Source organism: Paroedura picta, chromosome 13 (genome assembly GCF_049243985.1).
Source record: "Paroedura picta isolate Pp20150507F chromosome 13, Ppicta_v3.0, whole genome shotgun sequence".
NCBI lineage: Eukaryota > Metazoa > Chordata > Lepidosauria > Squamata > Gekkonidae > Paroedura > Paroedura picta.
In genome coordinates, this window is record NC_135381.1 from 5,775,989 (window position 1) to 5,792,624 (window position 16,636).

Below are 16,636 nucleotides of genomic sequence, written 5' to 3' on the forward strand. Positions count from 1 at the left end.
TGGATGACGCTGAGAGAACCCTGATATTACTGCTTGGTCAGAACAGAAGATTTAGTTTTTATATGCTGCTTTTCTCTACCAAGCGGCTTACAGTCGCCTTCCCTTCCTTCTCCCCAGAACAGACACCCTGTGAGGGAGGTGAGGTTGAGAGAGCCCCAATATTACTGCTCGGTCAGAACAGCTTTACCAGTGGTGTAGCCAGCCCAAGGTCACCCAGCTGGCTGCACGTGGAGGAGTGGGGAATCAAACCCGCTCACCAGATTAGAGGCCATGACTCTTAACTGCTCACCACGCCAACATCTCAGTCACCTCCTGACCAATTTTCAGTTTGAGCGGCCTTCCTCCAGCCCATCAGAGAATCATTTCAGGGTGTGAAAATTCTGTTTCGAGGGCTGCCCATTAAGCTCGCTACAACATACTCATTCTTGTGGGCGAGGTGTTCTCTGAGTGGCCATGTCTTCACTGAGGAGCTGCCTTGCCGAATAAATCTCTCTTCCGGAGCCCAGACGGAAAGAACATTTGCCATCCTCTCAAGCGGAAAGGAAGGACAAGGGTGGAAGGCAAGCCTTTCTGCCTCAGCTATTCCAGCAACCCTTCGGCTGAGCCTCGGCATTCCCCCCGCAACTTTGTAAGTCTCGTCGACGGAAATTAAGCATGGCAGTGCAATTTCCATTGTAATTTTCACAATAGCGGCGACAAAGCAAAAGACGTGATCACCCAGGTTAAGATGGAGATGTTTCCGTTGGCAAAATGATGTTGTTTTCATTGCCCATATAGGTATATTTTTCTCTCTGTTTATGGAGAAGTAGCTCAAAGGTAGGAATTATGAGCAGAGAAAACAACAGGGGGGGAGGAGGTTACGTTCCTCTTTTTCTCTCAACCACTGGTCCTCCATGAAAGACAGGACCAGATGGAGCAGATGTCCCTCTGTGCATATTAGCCACAAGGTACAGATAGAACCCAGCTTGTACCCAGCTTGCTGGGGGGTAAACGGTCATGACTGGGGAAGGGACTGGCAAACCACCCCGTGTTGAGTCTGCCATGAAAACACTAGAGGGCATCACCCCAAGGGTCAGACATGACCCGGTGCTTGCACAGGGGGTACCTTTACCTTTACAGAGAACACTCTGTCTGGGTCAGGGATGCCCTGCATTCCTGGTGTTTGAGGAGCATCAGTGGGAGGGCTTTTGGAGTTCTTCCCCTGCTAGTGGACCTCCTGATGGCACCTGGGTTAGGGATACTGCTTTACACAAAGTATTGGACTAGACGGACCATTGGCCTTAGCCAACATGGCTTCTCTTGTGTTCTTAGGTGTGGCCAGTGGTGCTCCACCTTCTTGGTGCTGGGGGGGGGGGGCAAAGAGGGAGGGATTCTGGAGTTCTATACCTGCTGGTGAATCTCCTGAGGGAACCTGGGTTTTGGCCACTGTGTGACACAAAGTATTGGACTTGATGGACCATTGGCCTGATGCCACCTGGCTTCTCTTATGTTTTTAGATGTGGACAGTGGTGCTCTATCTTCTTTCTTGCTGGGGGGGGGGAGGCACATTCCGAGGGCTTCTGCTGGTGAACCTCCTGAGGGCATCTGGGTTTTGGCCACTGTGTGACACAGAATGTTGAACTGGATGGTCCTTTGGCCTGAGCCAACATGGCTTATGTTCTTAAGAGCAGAGGTCCATCAGTGGCTATTGGCACAAAGGTGTAGATGGAATACTCCCTCTGAGGCAGTGGGGCTCTGTATTCTTGGTGCTTTGAGGGGCAACATTGGGTGAGCTTCTAGACTGCTAGTCCCGCTGGTGGATCTCCTGATGGCAAGTCAGTTTTGGCCACTGTGTGACACAGAGTGTTGGACTTGATAGGCCATTGGCCTGATCCAGCATGGCTTCTCATGTGTTCTTCTCCAGCATGGCTTCTCTTGTGATCCAGCATGGCTTCTCTTATGCTCACAGGGAGCTTTCCGTTTCTTTAAAAAAGGGGTGAACTTTTTCTTTCTTTCATTTGTACCCTATCTTTCTCCCTGATGGTGACCCAAAGCAGATTATGACCATCTCCCATTTTATGTTCAGAGCATCCTTGTGAGATAGATAGCCAACCCGGATCTTCTAACCCAGCATGTTAACCATAACCACCTTGCTCCCCTGGCATCCAAAAATGGATGACATATCCTCAGGACTTCTTCAGCACAGGGGCACCTGCTGATAGTTCTCAGGAACCCTCCAACTTCCCCCCCACCCACACACCAAAAATAATCCACGTTGTCCCCCCCCCCCCCTTAGTCATTCCAGTCCCTTTAAACACATATTTTGAACAATTACTAAAAAGGATCGCTGGAAGAACTGGAACTGCGCCTTTGATAATGGATGGCTTACATTTGCGAGCTGAACCTGAGTTCTCCAATCTGTATAAGTAACATTAATCAAAGTTCTCGTTTCATTGATCTAAAAAGGGGGAGGGAACTGCGGAAGAACCCCCGGGTAACCTTCCGCTGAAAAACTTTCTTCTTATTCTTGTAAGGAGATCCAGGATTTCTGGGTAAGATGTGGAGCGGGGGGAAAGATATAAGGAGTAGAGATTACTCATTGCTTTCCAAATAAAACCGTTGAAAATTTGGGGAGGGGAGCTATGTTGGTCTATGGCAGGGGTAGTCAAACTGCGGCCCTCCAGATGTCCATGGACTACCATTCCCAGAAGCCTTCTGGGAATGGTAGTCCATGGACATCTGGAGGGCCGCAGTTTGATTACCCCTGGTCTCTGGTAGCTAACTTAGATCCAGTAAGGATAGATTCAAGTGGGTAGCCGTGTTGGTCTGACTGAAGCAGCACAACAAATTCAGAGCCCAGTGGCACCTTTAAGACCAACAAAGCTTTATTCCAGGTGTGAGCTTTCGAGTGCAAGCACTCTTCCTTTTAGAGAGGAAGGTTTTCAAGGTATGAACTTTCAAGAATCAAAAGCTCTCAAAGTCTTATCACTAAGAGAGCTTTGACTCTTGAAAGCTTATTAGTTATGTGTTTATTTTATTATATTTATATGCCGCCCTCCCCTCGTGGCTCAGGGCGCAATTTCAAGTAAAGCGATACTGTGAGAGGGTGTTCCTAAGGCCAATTTCCTGTTGTTCATGAGCCATCTCTGAAGCACTGTAGTCATTTCAAACAGGGCCACTTCCCAACCCCCCATTCCTTTTTCGCCACACAATCTTCCTCAGAGTTTCTTTTTAATGGTCTATGTTGAGCGCTATAGCACTAAAGCAATAGAGCACTTCCGTGCTGTAGCAGCACGATTGAGATGTCTTGACTCTGTTGTGCCTTGATTATGAATATAGCTGCTGTAGGGCAAGAAATGCTGGTTGGAGCTGGGAAGAAAGCTTTATTGGGGAGATCCTCTAGGGCAGGGAACCCCCCATATGCCTAAGGCCAACATGGTGTCTTCAGACTCATGTCCTGGTGCCCAGCAATATAAAGTGGGCAGGGCCTCTGTCCAGCAGAGATTCTGGATGGCCTTTGGAGATCTGATTGTTAATGCAATTTTTTTTGTAATCATTGCTTTAACAGCTGCTGCTACCACAACACAAGAACATTCACTCTGTGCCTGAAGCAGCAGAAAAGAACAAGAGTCCAGGAGCACCTGGAAGACTAACCACATTTCTGAAGAAGTGAGCAGTGATTCACGAAGGCTCTTCCCCGGCCCCCAATTCCTGCTGTGACAGGCAAACTAACACCTTGATCTGTGACCGAAGGTAAGCTTTGTGCAAGCCACAAAATGAACCACCTGTTTCTTTCAAAGGCAGAGCTTCAGCCTAAACATTCAGAAGAGCTAGTGGGGTTATACATAGCCTTGCTCCCTAAATGTTGCAGTTGGCTCCGCCTACGGTGGCAGCCATTTTGTAATGGCACCCAACCCCTCTTTTGCAAATTCCAAAGGAGCCCGCAGGCTCAAAAAAGGATCTGAAGAACAAACAGAAGTCTCCGGAAAACTTCTGGCTAAACTACTTTTTAATTGCAGCATATTCCCAGCAAGAGAAGGGAAGCAGGCATACACAGGCAGGTGTACACAACCGATTGTTCAGGCACGGTTAAGGTTAGCATCATAAAGGTAGATGATGCCCAGGCCACGTCCCAAATTGGTGGGGGAAGGAACAAAAAAAAACCCTTAATTGTATTAAAAGGGTATTGTTATTGTTCCGTCAAGTCCTCGAATTCTGTTTTTGAAAGAATTAATAGCCTCAATGTAGAAATAAATTGCTTTCTCAGTCACTCTTTGTTGTCTTGCTAGGAAATGTTCCCAAATATAATTGCAAGAGCTAATTGCTACCTTTTGTTAGAGGGAAACAAGCCGAGATGGGAGGGGGGCTGCCTTTATAATCTAATAGTTTAAAGCAAACGAGCCAGCTTGTTACGTGGATGATGCTCTGACGGAAAGTCGCCTGTCATTTTTACTCTGGTATGAAATCTGTTAACAGTCCTAACCTTACAAGCAGAGTTACACAGACACACAAACACATACACATGCTGCGCCCATGTTCATGAACAAGACTTATCGTTCTTAAAAGAGACATCTTGAGATTGGCCAAGAAATGTATCATAGAATCCTAGAGTTGGAGGGAGCTATCCAGTTCATCTAGTCCACAGGTAGTCAACCTGTGGTCCTCCAGATGTCCATGGATTACAATTCCCATGAGCCCCTGCCAGCAAATGCTGGCAGGGGCTCATGGGAATTATAGTCCATGGACATCTGGAGGACCACAGGTTGACTACCCCTGATCTAGTCCACCCCCCTGCTCAGTGCAGGATCAACCTCAAGCATCCAGGAGAAGGATCTGTCAAGCCGCTGCTTGAAGACCACCAGTGAAGGGGAGCTCCCCACCTCCTTAGGCAGCCCATTCCACAGCTGAACTGCTCTGACTGTGAAATTATCCGATATCTAACCAATATCATTCTACACGTAGTTTAAACGCAATCGGCAAACACGCCCTACCCACCTCCAAAAATGCCAGAGGGGATGAAACCTAAAAAACATTGAAATATTGCTGGAAGAGACCTCGAGGGACATCAACTGCCTGTGCAGGAAATTTATTTGTTTATTGGATTTTTTGGACCGCCTCTCTGCGGACAGGCTTTTCCTTTGCAAAACAAATGTGTGCGTGGGGGGGGGGGGTTGCTTGGCAAAGGCCAAGGCACTGTTTTCATTGCTAACCGCAGAGCAGAACTCGAAATTATTTCAAGCCAGGCCCAAGTTCAAGTGAGGTCGGAGCTTGGTTCAAACTTGGCTGAGACTTATCAAGTCAAGGGCGTTTGAAGGGCAAAATGCTTCCTTAAGGCTGTTTTTCGACTCCTGCACTGGACACTGGGAGGGAAGAAAGATAACAAAGAACTCCATTAATGACCCCTAACTCCTTCCAGGAAAGCAGCCATGAAATCCAGCCTGGTTGGATTATACCGAGATTTAAAGCTGAATGAACGTACACTTTCTATTGATTTCAATTTGCATTTTAAATAAAGTCAACTATCTCTTGAAAGATAGCAAAAAGAATGAGAGAGAGAGAGAGAGAGAGAGAGAGAGAGAGAGAGAGAGAGAGAGCGCCAACCAGTTTCTAAATGTAATTTTATCATCGGTTCCTGGAAAAGCAAGACTAAACATTTCCCCCAAAATGTGCAATAAAGTTGACCGTCATGCCTCCCAGTGAATTATGCCTGTCCAGAGCAGAATGAGTAGAGGCATCCGCTTGCCCTAGTCCCTCTTGTAGAAATTGCAGGCGTGCGCCAATTTGACTTGCAAATAAGGGGTGTTAATGCAGATTTGAGCTTGTGGAGCTGGGCGCGTGTTTGACGCATACCAATCCCGGTCCCGAGACGCAGGAAGCTGGCTTCCCTGGCGAAAGGATGAAAGAACAAGCTTCAAGGCTGCTCTGATTCTTCAAATGTGCGGTTGGACTGCATCCCATAAATCACCCAATGCAGGCTATCTGTCAGATGCCCAAATACCCGAGCTTTCGCTTCTGGGGAAAACTGCACCCCTCCGGCTCTTGAGAGAAAGGCCTAACGAGGTGCAACCAAGGTCTCCTCGCTACTCTGAGATGGAATCGATATTGCTCAAGACGAGCCTGGGTAAAGATGCGCGGGGACCGAAAAGCAGGACCACTGGGTGAGGATTAGGAAAAGGGTTTATCAGGGTCTCTGGGTTATTCTCTCCGCCATATTAGAACCTTAATAATAACACTACATCTTGTCCATAAGGTGGACTAGGAGGCGGATCAGTTAACCAACGAGAAGAAACAATGGCGCTCTATGATGCTCCATTTAATAATGGTTTTGTTGTGCTTTTATAATGATGTATGTGTAATGCGTGTTGCAAATCACCCCAAGCCTGCTCATGGTGTGAAGGAAGGAAGGAAGGAAGGAAGGAAGGAAGGAAGGAAGGAAGGAAGGAAGGAAGGAAGGAAGGAAGGAAGGAAGGAAGGAAGGAAGGAAGGAAGGAAGGAAGGAAGGAAGGAAGGAAGGAAGGAAGGAAGGAAGGAAGAAAGAAAGAAAGAAAGAAAGAAAGAAAGAAAGAAAGAAAGAAAGAAAGAGAAAGAAAGAAAGAAAGAAAGAAAGAAAGAAAGAAAGAAAGAAAGAAAGAAAGAAAGAAAGACGTCAATGAGGTATAATTTCATAGAATCCATCCACCAAAGCTGCCATTTTCTCCACGGGAACTGATCTTTGCCATCCTGGAGATGAGCTGTAATTCCAGGGATTCTCCAGGTCCAATCTGGAGGCTGGCATCCCTACTTATGTCACCTTGAAAAAGAATCAACAGGGTACACAGAATGTAGCAAGTAAACATCAAATGAAACTGTGCAAGCTCAATAGACTGTTCAATGAGGGAACCTTCTAACTGGGGTGTGCCAATTTCCAACAGAATAACCGACAAGTCCCGGTGAATTACCCTTGTTTCGGTAAACTTCATCAGTGTATAATGTAACAACCAGTGGATGAAATGAGATACAATGGCAAACGCTCTGTGTTCTCTCTGTCTCCAGGAATGCACAGTGGCCTGGTCCTTTTTTACTGGAGATGCCAGGGATTGAACCTGGGACCTTCTGCATGCCAAGTAGAGGCTCTGCCAGTGAACCATGGTCTCTCAAAACCACAGGCCCGTTTCCGCAGATCAGGCCGGATGCTATGAACCAACTCACATCATCATTTTGATGTGACACTACTCATTAACACATCCCAGGGTGGTGATCCATCTTGCAACTGTCGAATATCTTTACTTATTCATTGTATTTTTCTTCGACACTCATAAATAAGCTTGTCAGGACTGCTTACACACTATTAAAGTCCCCTCCAGTATATCATTTTTTAATGACGCTATACAAATATCTCACATAGTAACAGGCCAAGAACAATAAAATATTTTAAAGTCACAACAGTAGGTGCTGAAGACATGGAATAAACGGCTCTCGATCACTGTTGACGGAAGTCTGTGAAAATAACCATGTTTACAACGGGCACCTAGCCTGAAAAAAAATCAGGAGCTGTGAATACTTCCACAAAAGAGGAGTCACCACCAAAAGGATCCTGTCTCTGGTGGCTGTCCAGCCAACCTTCCAAAGAAGATCAAGATAGGTAGCTGCGTTAGTCCATCTGTAGCAGTAGAAAAGAACTGGAGTCCAGTAGAACATTCAAGACAAACAAAATTTCGGGCAGGGGAAGAGCTTTCATGAGTCACTGCTCACTTCTTCAGGTCGATCTAGATGGGGAGCCATGTTAGCCTGTCTGTAACCGTAGAAAACAGCAAGTGTCCAGGAGCACCTTCAAGACTAACAGAATTTGGGCCGGGGGAGGAGCTTTCAAGACTCACTGCTCCATGAGTCAGTTCTTCAGCAAGCAGTTCTTCTTTGTTTGCTACAAAGATCCGTTGCTTTGTGAAACCATCCTGAGAATCTGTTGATGATGTTAGGGGGCGCGAATCTGTAGGCAAGTCCATTCCTCGCTAACAAGGTTACTGTTTCCCTTCCGGTTTTTGGCGCAAACATACTGCCTTCTTTGGTTTTTCCTCCCAATTCCGCACCCCTACGCCAAACTTTTTCCTAACTAAAAACAACGACGCCAAGCAGCGAGACATCTGCCCCCATTTGTAATCACTGTATGTTTCTTATTTGCGATCTGTAATCATTTTAACTGGCTAGTTTGCCGTTGCATCAAAGCACTACATTGCAAATGTAATGGCTTTTTCATTGATTTCCAAGGGCAATATGTCCCCCTCGGGGAAAGATATCCTGCTTTCAATAACCCATGATAAATTGTTCTCTGCACTACTGTATCTTCATAACCACAGTCTTTCGGTTGCTAAATGGCAACAAGAACTTTAACCATTTGGGGGGGGGGGTCTTGATTATCTTAGGTTACTGCTGCCATGCAAGCGACTGGGTTTTTTTGGTTTTTGTTTTGAGGGACCCCTGATTTCAACAGAGGTGATTGAGAACTGGGACTCGGCCAGAGATGCAACAGGCAGCCTCCGGTGTGGTATGCAAACCACCGAGCCGATTGATGGCTCCCAACAAAGAGGCAAACTGGATTGACAGCTCTCTCCTTGGAGTGCTGAGTTCAGTTTTGGGCACCTCAGTTGAAGACGGATGTAGACAAACTGGAGCGTGTCCAGAGGAGGGCAACAAAGATGGTGAGGCCAAAATCAGCCTCGCTGTCTCTTTCCCTTTCCAGCGGCAAGTCGTCTCCTTGTGTAATTTTCCCGTTAAATTGCAATGTGCTCAGTGTGCGCCCAGGTAGCTTTTTTTTGACGGTGATAAGATATTCCCGGCTGTGGCAGCTGGATAAAAACGGTCTTCATTTTTTGCGTGCCTGAGAGGCATTGTGCTCACTTATCTTCATTAACATGGAACACAGCCTTTAATGCCGAGGAAATACTTACCCTATCAGGGTCCTCCTCTAATCTCAAATTATTATTTCCTTTTGCTCTGAAGCTTTTCAAAAGGCCCCACCATTCTTCTCCGGACTTGCCAAGGAATGGAGTAGACCGAAAGTCACTTTATAGACCCAGCCCTTTGAGTAGATTATGTCCCCCATAAGATGACTGTGAAATGTGTCTTTATTGCTACGTTTTGGGTATTGGCTCCTGAGGAAGTTTATCGAAAAACAGTTTAACCAGGGTGGGTTTTCAGCCATTCCACCTGTTGTTTTGAATAAACAAGTAATACTTATCACAGCTGTATAGAAGCCTCCACTCAGTGGCTCTCCCAATGTTCCTCCTCCTCCTCCTCATCATCATCATCATCATCATTTAATTTCTTACCTGGCGCTCCCAGACCAGCTCGTGGCTTAAAAGCCCCATTAAAACCCCATTAAAATGGACACAAAAAATATGAGACACAATAAACCAAACAACATGGCGGAAACACCCCCCCCCATCCCCACCCTGCCCCTACTCCTAGAGGGAAGAGGAAGGAGAGACGACATAACCAAAGTTGCAGCTTGACACCAGGGGGCCCCCACTGATCTCCCCCACAGCCCCGGCCTCAACCGTAGACCTGGCGGAAGAGCTCGAGGAGGACCAAGGCAGGGAGAGACAGGAGACGGTTTAAGGCAGGAGTAGGCATGTAGGCCCCACCCTCTCCCAGGAGCAAAAGCAATCACAGAATTCACTCACCTTTGGGAGGGAGGGGAGCAATGCAAGCGGCCAGTTCCCTAGCTTCTGGCCAAGTGCATTAAGGCCACGGAGAAAGGGAAAAGGCCACGGAGCCCATCCAGACCTCCCGCCAGGCCCCCGGGGACCCCGGTCGGGAATCCCTGATTTAGAAAGAGACAGAGAGAGAGAGAGAGAGAGAGAGAGAGCAGCCGAACTCACGCCTCTTCCCTCCGAACCCAAAGGAAAAATTCCATTAACTGCCTTATTAGCCCTATTTTACATAGCTAATTACACGCAAGTGGAGATGAAATGTCTCATCATCCTTTTCGGCACTCCAAGTGCCTTGTAACATGACAAGAAATATTTCCGAAGAAATGAGATCGAGCAGTCGAAGAGGGATTTCTTTCCACTCTTTTTTTTTTTTGGCATTAAAAATAGACGGAAAGGCATTTCACATCGTCGTCAGAGACAACTGGGCTAAACTGGAAGAATATACGCTGGGAGGGATGATCCCTTTCTCCCATGGCTGGGCATCTCTTCTCCTGAGCTCCCCCGGATTCCCCCTGACCCCTTTGAGGCTCGCGGACGGTTCTCTTCTCTGTGGTTGAATAAAGCCCAGAACCGACACAGGGAAGGAAACGTATCAGGGTTTCCCCCGAAGCGCCAAACAATGGAAGCTATTTTTCTTTCCCTCGCTGCGATTGTAAAATGAATTCTCCAGCAAAAGCCCGGATAAAAATTTCCTGGAGTTGCATTATATTAAACTAACGTTAGGAGGATCTATAGCCGCTGTCATGGAAAGAATAAAAAAAAAAAATAGCAAGCCAAAAGTGCATTGAACACACGGCTAATGCATTGCCGCTCCGTCTTTTCTGGCAAAACTCTCATTCTGGTTTCTAATGTCACGTCGCCAGTGTGTTCCTCTGGAGGGACAACAACAGGGCATAGAGGCCAAGACCTTCATAAGAACATGAGAAGAGCCCTGCTGGATCAGACCAGGGGTCCATCTAGTCCAACATCCTGTCATAGAATCATAGAGTTGGAAGGGGCCATGCAGGCCATCTAGTCCAACCCCCTGCTCAACGCAGGATCAGCCCAAAGCATCCTAAAGCATCCAAGAAAAGGGTGTATCCAACCTTTGCTTGAAGACTGCCAGTGAGGGGGAGCTCACCACCTCCTTAGGCAGCCTATTCCACTGCTGAACTACTCTGACTGTGAAATTTTTTTCCTGATATCTAGCCTGTATCATTGTAGTTTAAACCCATTACTGCGTGTCCTCTCCTCTGCAGCCAGCAGAAACAGCATCCTGCCCTCCTCCAAGTGACAACCTTTCAAATACTTAAAGAGGGCTATCATGTCCCCTCTCAACCTCCTTTTCTCCAGGCTGAACATTCCCAAGTCCCTCAACCTATCTTCATAGGGCTTGGTCCCTTGGCCCCAGGTCATCCTCGTCGCTCTCCTCTGTACCCTTTCAATTTTATCTACGTCCTTCTTGAAGTGAGGCCTCCAGAACTGCACACAGTACTCCAGGTCTCCCTCTGGATGGCCAGCTACAGGCCTTCCCCCTGAGGTTGCCTCCTAGCTCTGGAATTCATAGGCTTAGTGCCACTTAGCACCTCTGCATGCCAAGGTTCTCCTCAGTGCCCCTGGCTAGTAGCCACTGACAGACTTATCCTCCACGAATCTCTCAAATCCTCTTTTAAAGCTTTCTATTCCCGTGGCCATCGATAGGCCCTCTAGCCGTGGATTCTACATGTTAATCAGTATTCCCTTTCATCCATCCGGAAGCGAGCTTGGGCTCTTGGAAGATTACACCCTGGGAACCTTTTTGGTCTTTAAGGTCCTCCAGGACCTCTTCATAAGTCCTGTTGTCTTGCCTTGAGGCAGATTCCAACCCCCAAGTCTTTAAAGTAACCTGACAGCGTTGTTTTAAAGTTTAATGCTAACCTGTAACCCACCAGGTCACTGAGTAAATCTGAAACTATGGAACAAGGGGGGGGAAACCAAAAAGGAGAAAGAAGAAAGAGTACGAGGGAAATATTCAGAATCCACAGATACCCGGGACTTAAAATGCACTCAGATATCTAGTATTTTCCTGGCCTCTTCAACAGATGTATAGTATTATGTACTGGATGTAAATTAGAGGGTGCAAGATAAAACCCTTTAAATTTTTGTGAATTTTAGTTTAAAGCAGAAAGCATTGGTCAGGGGCGGGGAGATACATTATTCCCAATCCATTTTTTAACATTATCATGCTGTTCCTACAGCCAAATGAACACAGCAGCTGGAGGGATACTTTCTGCATTGCTCTGACCCCACTTGGAGACCTGTGTGCAGTTCTGGAGGTATCGCTTCAAAACGATGCGGACAAAATGGAGAGGGGGCAGAGGAGAGCTATGAGGATGATCCTGGGCCTGGGGACCAAGCCCTAGGAGGAGAGACTGAAGGACCTGGGAATGTTCAGCCTGGAGAAGAGGAGGTGGAGAGGGGACAGGATGGCTCTATCTAAGTACATGAAAGGTAGTCACTTGGAGGAGGGCAGGGAAAGGTTCCTCCTGGCAGTAGAGGAGAGGACCTGCTGTAATGGGTTTAAACTACATGTAAAATGATACCAGCTAGATATCAGGGGGGGTGGGGTGGGATTTCACAAAGAGAGTAGTTCAGCAATGGAATCAATTGCCTAAGGAGGTGGTGAGTTCCGCCTCACTGGCGGTCTTCAAGCAGCGACTGGACAGAAACCTATCTTGGCTGCTCCAGGTTGATCCTGCACTGCACAGGGGGTTGGACTAGATGGCCTCTATGGGAAATTCCAATTCTATGATTCTATAACAGGAAGCTGCCTTATGCTGTATTAAACCCTGGGTCTATCGAGGTCAGTATGGCCTCCTCTGACTGGTAGCCGGTCTCTAGAGAGACAGCAGTTTTTCATATCATCGGCTACCCGGTCCTTTTAACTGGAGATGCCGGGGATAGAACCTGGACCCTTTTGCCTGCGCAGTGAATGCCCAACCACTGAGACATAACCCCTTCCTCCCTCTCCACCAGTCCCATCTCTGGTTTATACGTGCCATCATAAACGAAGATCACATTAGAGAGTTAACGTTCCATGGGAGGCTTCTAATAAAACTTTATAGTGGCAGTATTATTGGAGGTTTTTAATGTTTTGACCTTTGTCTGGGCCAAGAAGATGTGGTGCTGCTACATGGGAGGAGTTGGCTGAGAAAACCTCAGCTCTGTTTTTCACGCCACCATTTGCCACGCCGAAAGGACCAGGTTTCACCCTAGTTTCCGTGCTTGAGCGTTGCTGTGGCATGAGGAGGGGAAATCCTTGAATGTGCTCTAGCCTTTCCACTGAGTGGGTCTCAGGGCAAAGCATGGTGTCGTGGTTAAGAGTGCCGGCCTCTAATCTGGAGAACTGGGTTTGATTCCCTGCTCCTCCTCCACAGGCAGCCAGCTGGGTGACCTTGGGCCAGTCACAGTTCTCTCAGAGCGTTCCCAGCCCCGCCTACCTCGCCGGGTGTTTGTTGTGGGGAGAGGAAGGGAAGACAATTGGAAGGTGCTTTGAGACTCCTCTGGGTAGTATAGAATCATAAAATCATAGAATCATAGAGTTGGAAGGGACCTCCTGGGTCATCTAGTCCAACCCCCTGCACTGTGCAGGACACTCACAACCGTCTCGCTCATCCCCTGTCACCTGCCACCCCCTTGAACCTTCACAGAATCAGCCTCTCTGTCAGATGGCTCTCCAGCCTCTGCTTAAAAATCTCCAAAGATGGAGAACCCACCACCTCCCAAGGAAGCCTGTTCCACTGAGAAACCATTCTCACTGTCAGGAACTTCTTCCGGAGGTTTAGATGGAAATTTCAGGAGAAGGGTCGCTGCTAAAATCGGAAGCTCCTCAACCCTTTGTGACTTTCCCATCTCAGGTCTGCTGAGAGCCGCACGGAGGGAAACATTTTGTTTAGCCGCAAAGGGGAGGGGAGTCGAGCTTTCATGCATCACCACATCAAATTAACTGGAGGCACGTCGTGAATGATACCGATAGTTTGTAATTCATTTTCTTTGCATTGCAAAGCTAATTAAGGGCTATATTTCCCCCCGTGAACGCCGTAATTACTCTGACTCGTGCTAACCGAGCATTTCGTCCCTGGCCAATCGCACGCTCCCGATCCGAGTTGAAGTTAATGGAGCTCCTTCGGTTCTGACAGTAGCCTGAACTGTCAAATTAATAGCCAAGGCTCCCAAGTTATTGCTGTTCCAAGACGCATTTTCCTTCTTGTCGGGAGGCAATAAACTCCTCTGAAATGCAACCAGTCGGTGTGGTGGGCTGGCGAGAGAGACCTCTCCATGATCTAAAGCTCCAACTCAACGGTTGGTGGAAGAGGATGGGAGAGGATTCTTCCCAATTGTTATTTTAACATTATAGAGAGAGTAACTAAGTTGCATCATGGGGTGATATAGGAGCCCTTTATACCCCCAGCATCATGGTTCTTTATTAGCCACATTGTGTCACAAGCCGAGGATTCTGATGCATGGAAGAGACCCTCTTTCAGACGAGAATCCAACACGACCCCATGGGGTGTTAAAGAAAGCAGTCATTATTGATCCACAGAGCAGAGCAGAACACACAGAGATAGGAACAGAAGTCATGGACAGAGACAAGGAACCATGATCTCCCCAGTCTGATATTCCCAGCCACAGGTTTGACTGGCCTTGACCAGAGTCAGGGCCTTTTCGGTCCTGGCCCCTACCTGGTGGACTGAGCTCCCCGAAGAGCTGAGGGCCCTCCGGAAGCTTTCAGCATTCCGCAGGGCCTGTAAAATGGAGCTCTTCCGCCAGGTCTATGGTTGAGGCCAGGACAGCCAGGGAGATGTGTGGTCCCCCTTCCAGGCAGTTCTGTGACAGCAGAAAGTGACATCTGAACCCCCCTCCCTCTGATATGAGTTGTTTTGGGGGTACTAAGAATAGTGAGTTTTTTTGTGTTCTGCCAATTTGATTGATTGTAATTTTATGTCCGGGGTTTTAATCAGGGTTTTATAGTTTTTTTATGCAAATCTATGTAACCAAGAATGTGTAGGTGGGGAGAGGGGCTGAAACAGGGGTCCAGCTGACCCAATTACACCCTAAGCCAACCTTCCTGAGCCACCTTCCTGAGCCAAAAGCAGCTTAGATCATTCCCAAGCCATGGGGAAGTAGAAATTCGAACCTGGGTCTCCCACATCCAAATCCTGCACTCTAACCCCTCCGCCACACTGCCCAGTTCCTCCTGGACTCGAATCGTCTCCTGTGGACCAGCATGGTTCCCCTTCAAAGCAGCTTTCAGGCAGCAGTTCTCTGTAGCCCGCCGGGAAAATCTCTGTTTTCAAGATGGGTTGGAGAAGGTGAAAAAAGGAAACGCTGCAATTTCTACGCCATGATGTTCTAGGGCTCTCCCCATCTCTCTCTCTCTTTCTTTCTTTCTTTTTTTCCTTTGGTTTTCAATTATCTTGTCACCACTGTTATAAATGCCAGTTATAAGTCAGCAAAGAACCAACTCATCCTTCTTTTGACACAGAGTCCTGCTGCACTCCTTCCGAATGAGCGTTACGACGGCTGTAATGCCAAAGATTTCCCTTCTCCCCCTTCCTCTTTAATGAACTGGATGCTTATTGCTCATTTAGTTCTTCTCTGGATGTAAATCACATTAAGAAAGCAATCAAAGAAAATCATCCGGGGCCCCGTTTGGAGCATTCAGCTCATCACTTTGCTGAGAATAAAATTCAGACTCTTGACTTCGGGTCTCTCGGCTCCTTCCTTTTCTGCCCTTCAGCTCTATCTGCCTTCAACTATGATTCATGAGATAACGGGGTGGTCAATCTCCCAATACCCCCAAGCAAAGGACAGCGGCTTGGAGAGATTAGTAGCAGAAAGACTTCAGGAAGAAACTCCTGGAGACTTCAAGAGAAGATTCTTTGACTTGGCCTGACCTGGTCAATGGGAGGGAAAGAGGGCTGATAAAACTCCCGGAAGAAAAGACTCTTGAAGCGCTGATTCCATAGTGGTAGCAAGCCCTTGTTGAAGAAGAAGAAGAAGAAGAAGAAGAAGAAGAAGAAGAAGAAGAAGAAGAAGAAGAAGAAGAAGAACAAGAACAAGAAGAAGAACAAGAAAAAGAAAAAGAACAAGAAGAAGAACAAGAAGAACAAGAAGAACAAGAACAAGAACAAGAACAAGATGGCGATGAAGACGGCAATGAAGATGAAGATGAAGCACATTGAAAGAGCGTTATTCAACATGGGCAGAACCAGCTGAAAATCACTCTGCCGGCTGCACATGGAGGAGGTGTGGGGAATTCAAGCCCAGTTCTCCAGATCAGAGTCTGCCGCTCTTAACCACCGCGCCAAGCTGGCTCTTGACAGTTAACTTAATAGGACTGCTCCGTCTTTAAACACTGCAAAGGGGGGGGGGATATCATTTGAAATTGATGCTCCATTTCATATTACCAAAGGCACAAGGCAGTCCCTCTCTCTGGTGCTGCTTAACTCAAAGTCACAAAACCTCCCTCGGACATACTGCAAAACCTGAAAGAGCCCTGATTAATGCCTTTGTCATTCCGGCACGTTGATCAGCTCTGTTCAGTTCCTCGGCCCTCCTAAAGCAGGGGTAGTCAAACTGCGGCCCTCCATATGTCCATGGACTACAATTCCCATGAGCCCCTGCCAGCAGGGCTCATGGGAAATGTAGTCCATGGACATCTGGAGGGCCACAGTTTGACTACCCCTGCCCTAAAGCAAACCAACGGACAGGCAATCCATTGGAAGGGCTAACAGCACACAAAAGAGTTCGTGCCTTTTTAAAAAATGGGTCACTTGCAATGCAATTTGCTGGCAGGGGCTCATGGGAATTGTAGTCCATGGACATCTGGAGGGCCGCAGTTTGACTACCCCTGCTCTACAGACTGAGTCTCTTTCTCTACCATGGAAACGGTAAATGATCGATCAATCGATTGGCTGGCTCCTGCATCTTACTTCAAGGCCCACCCC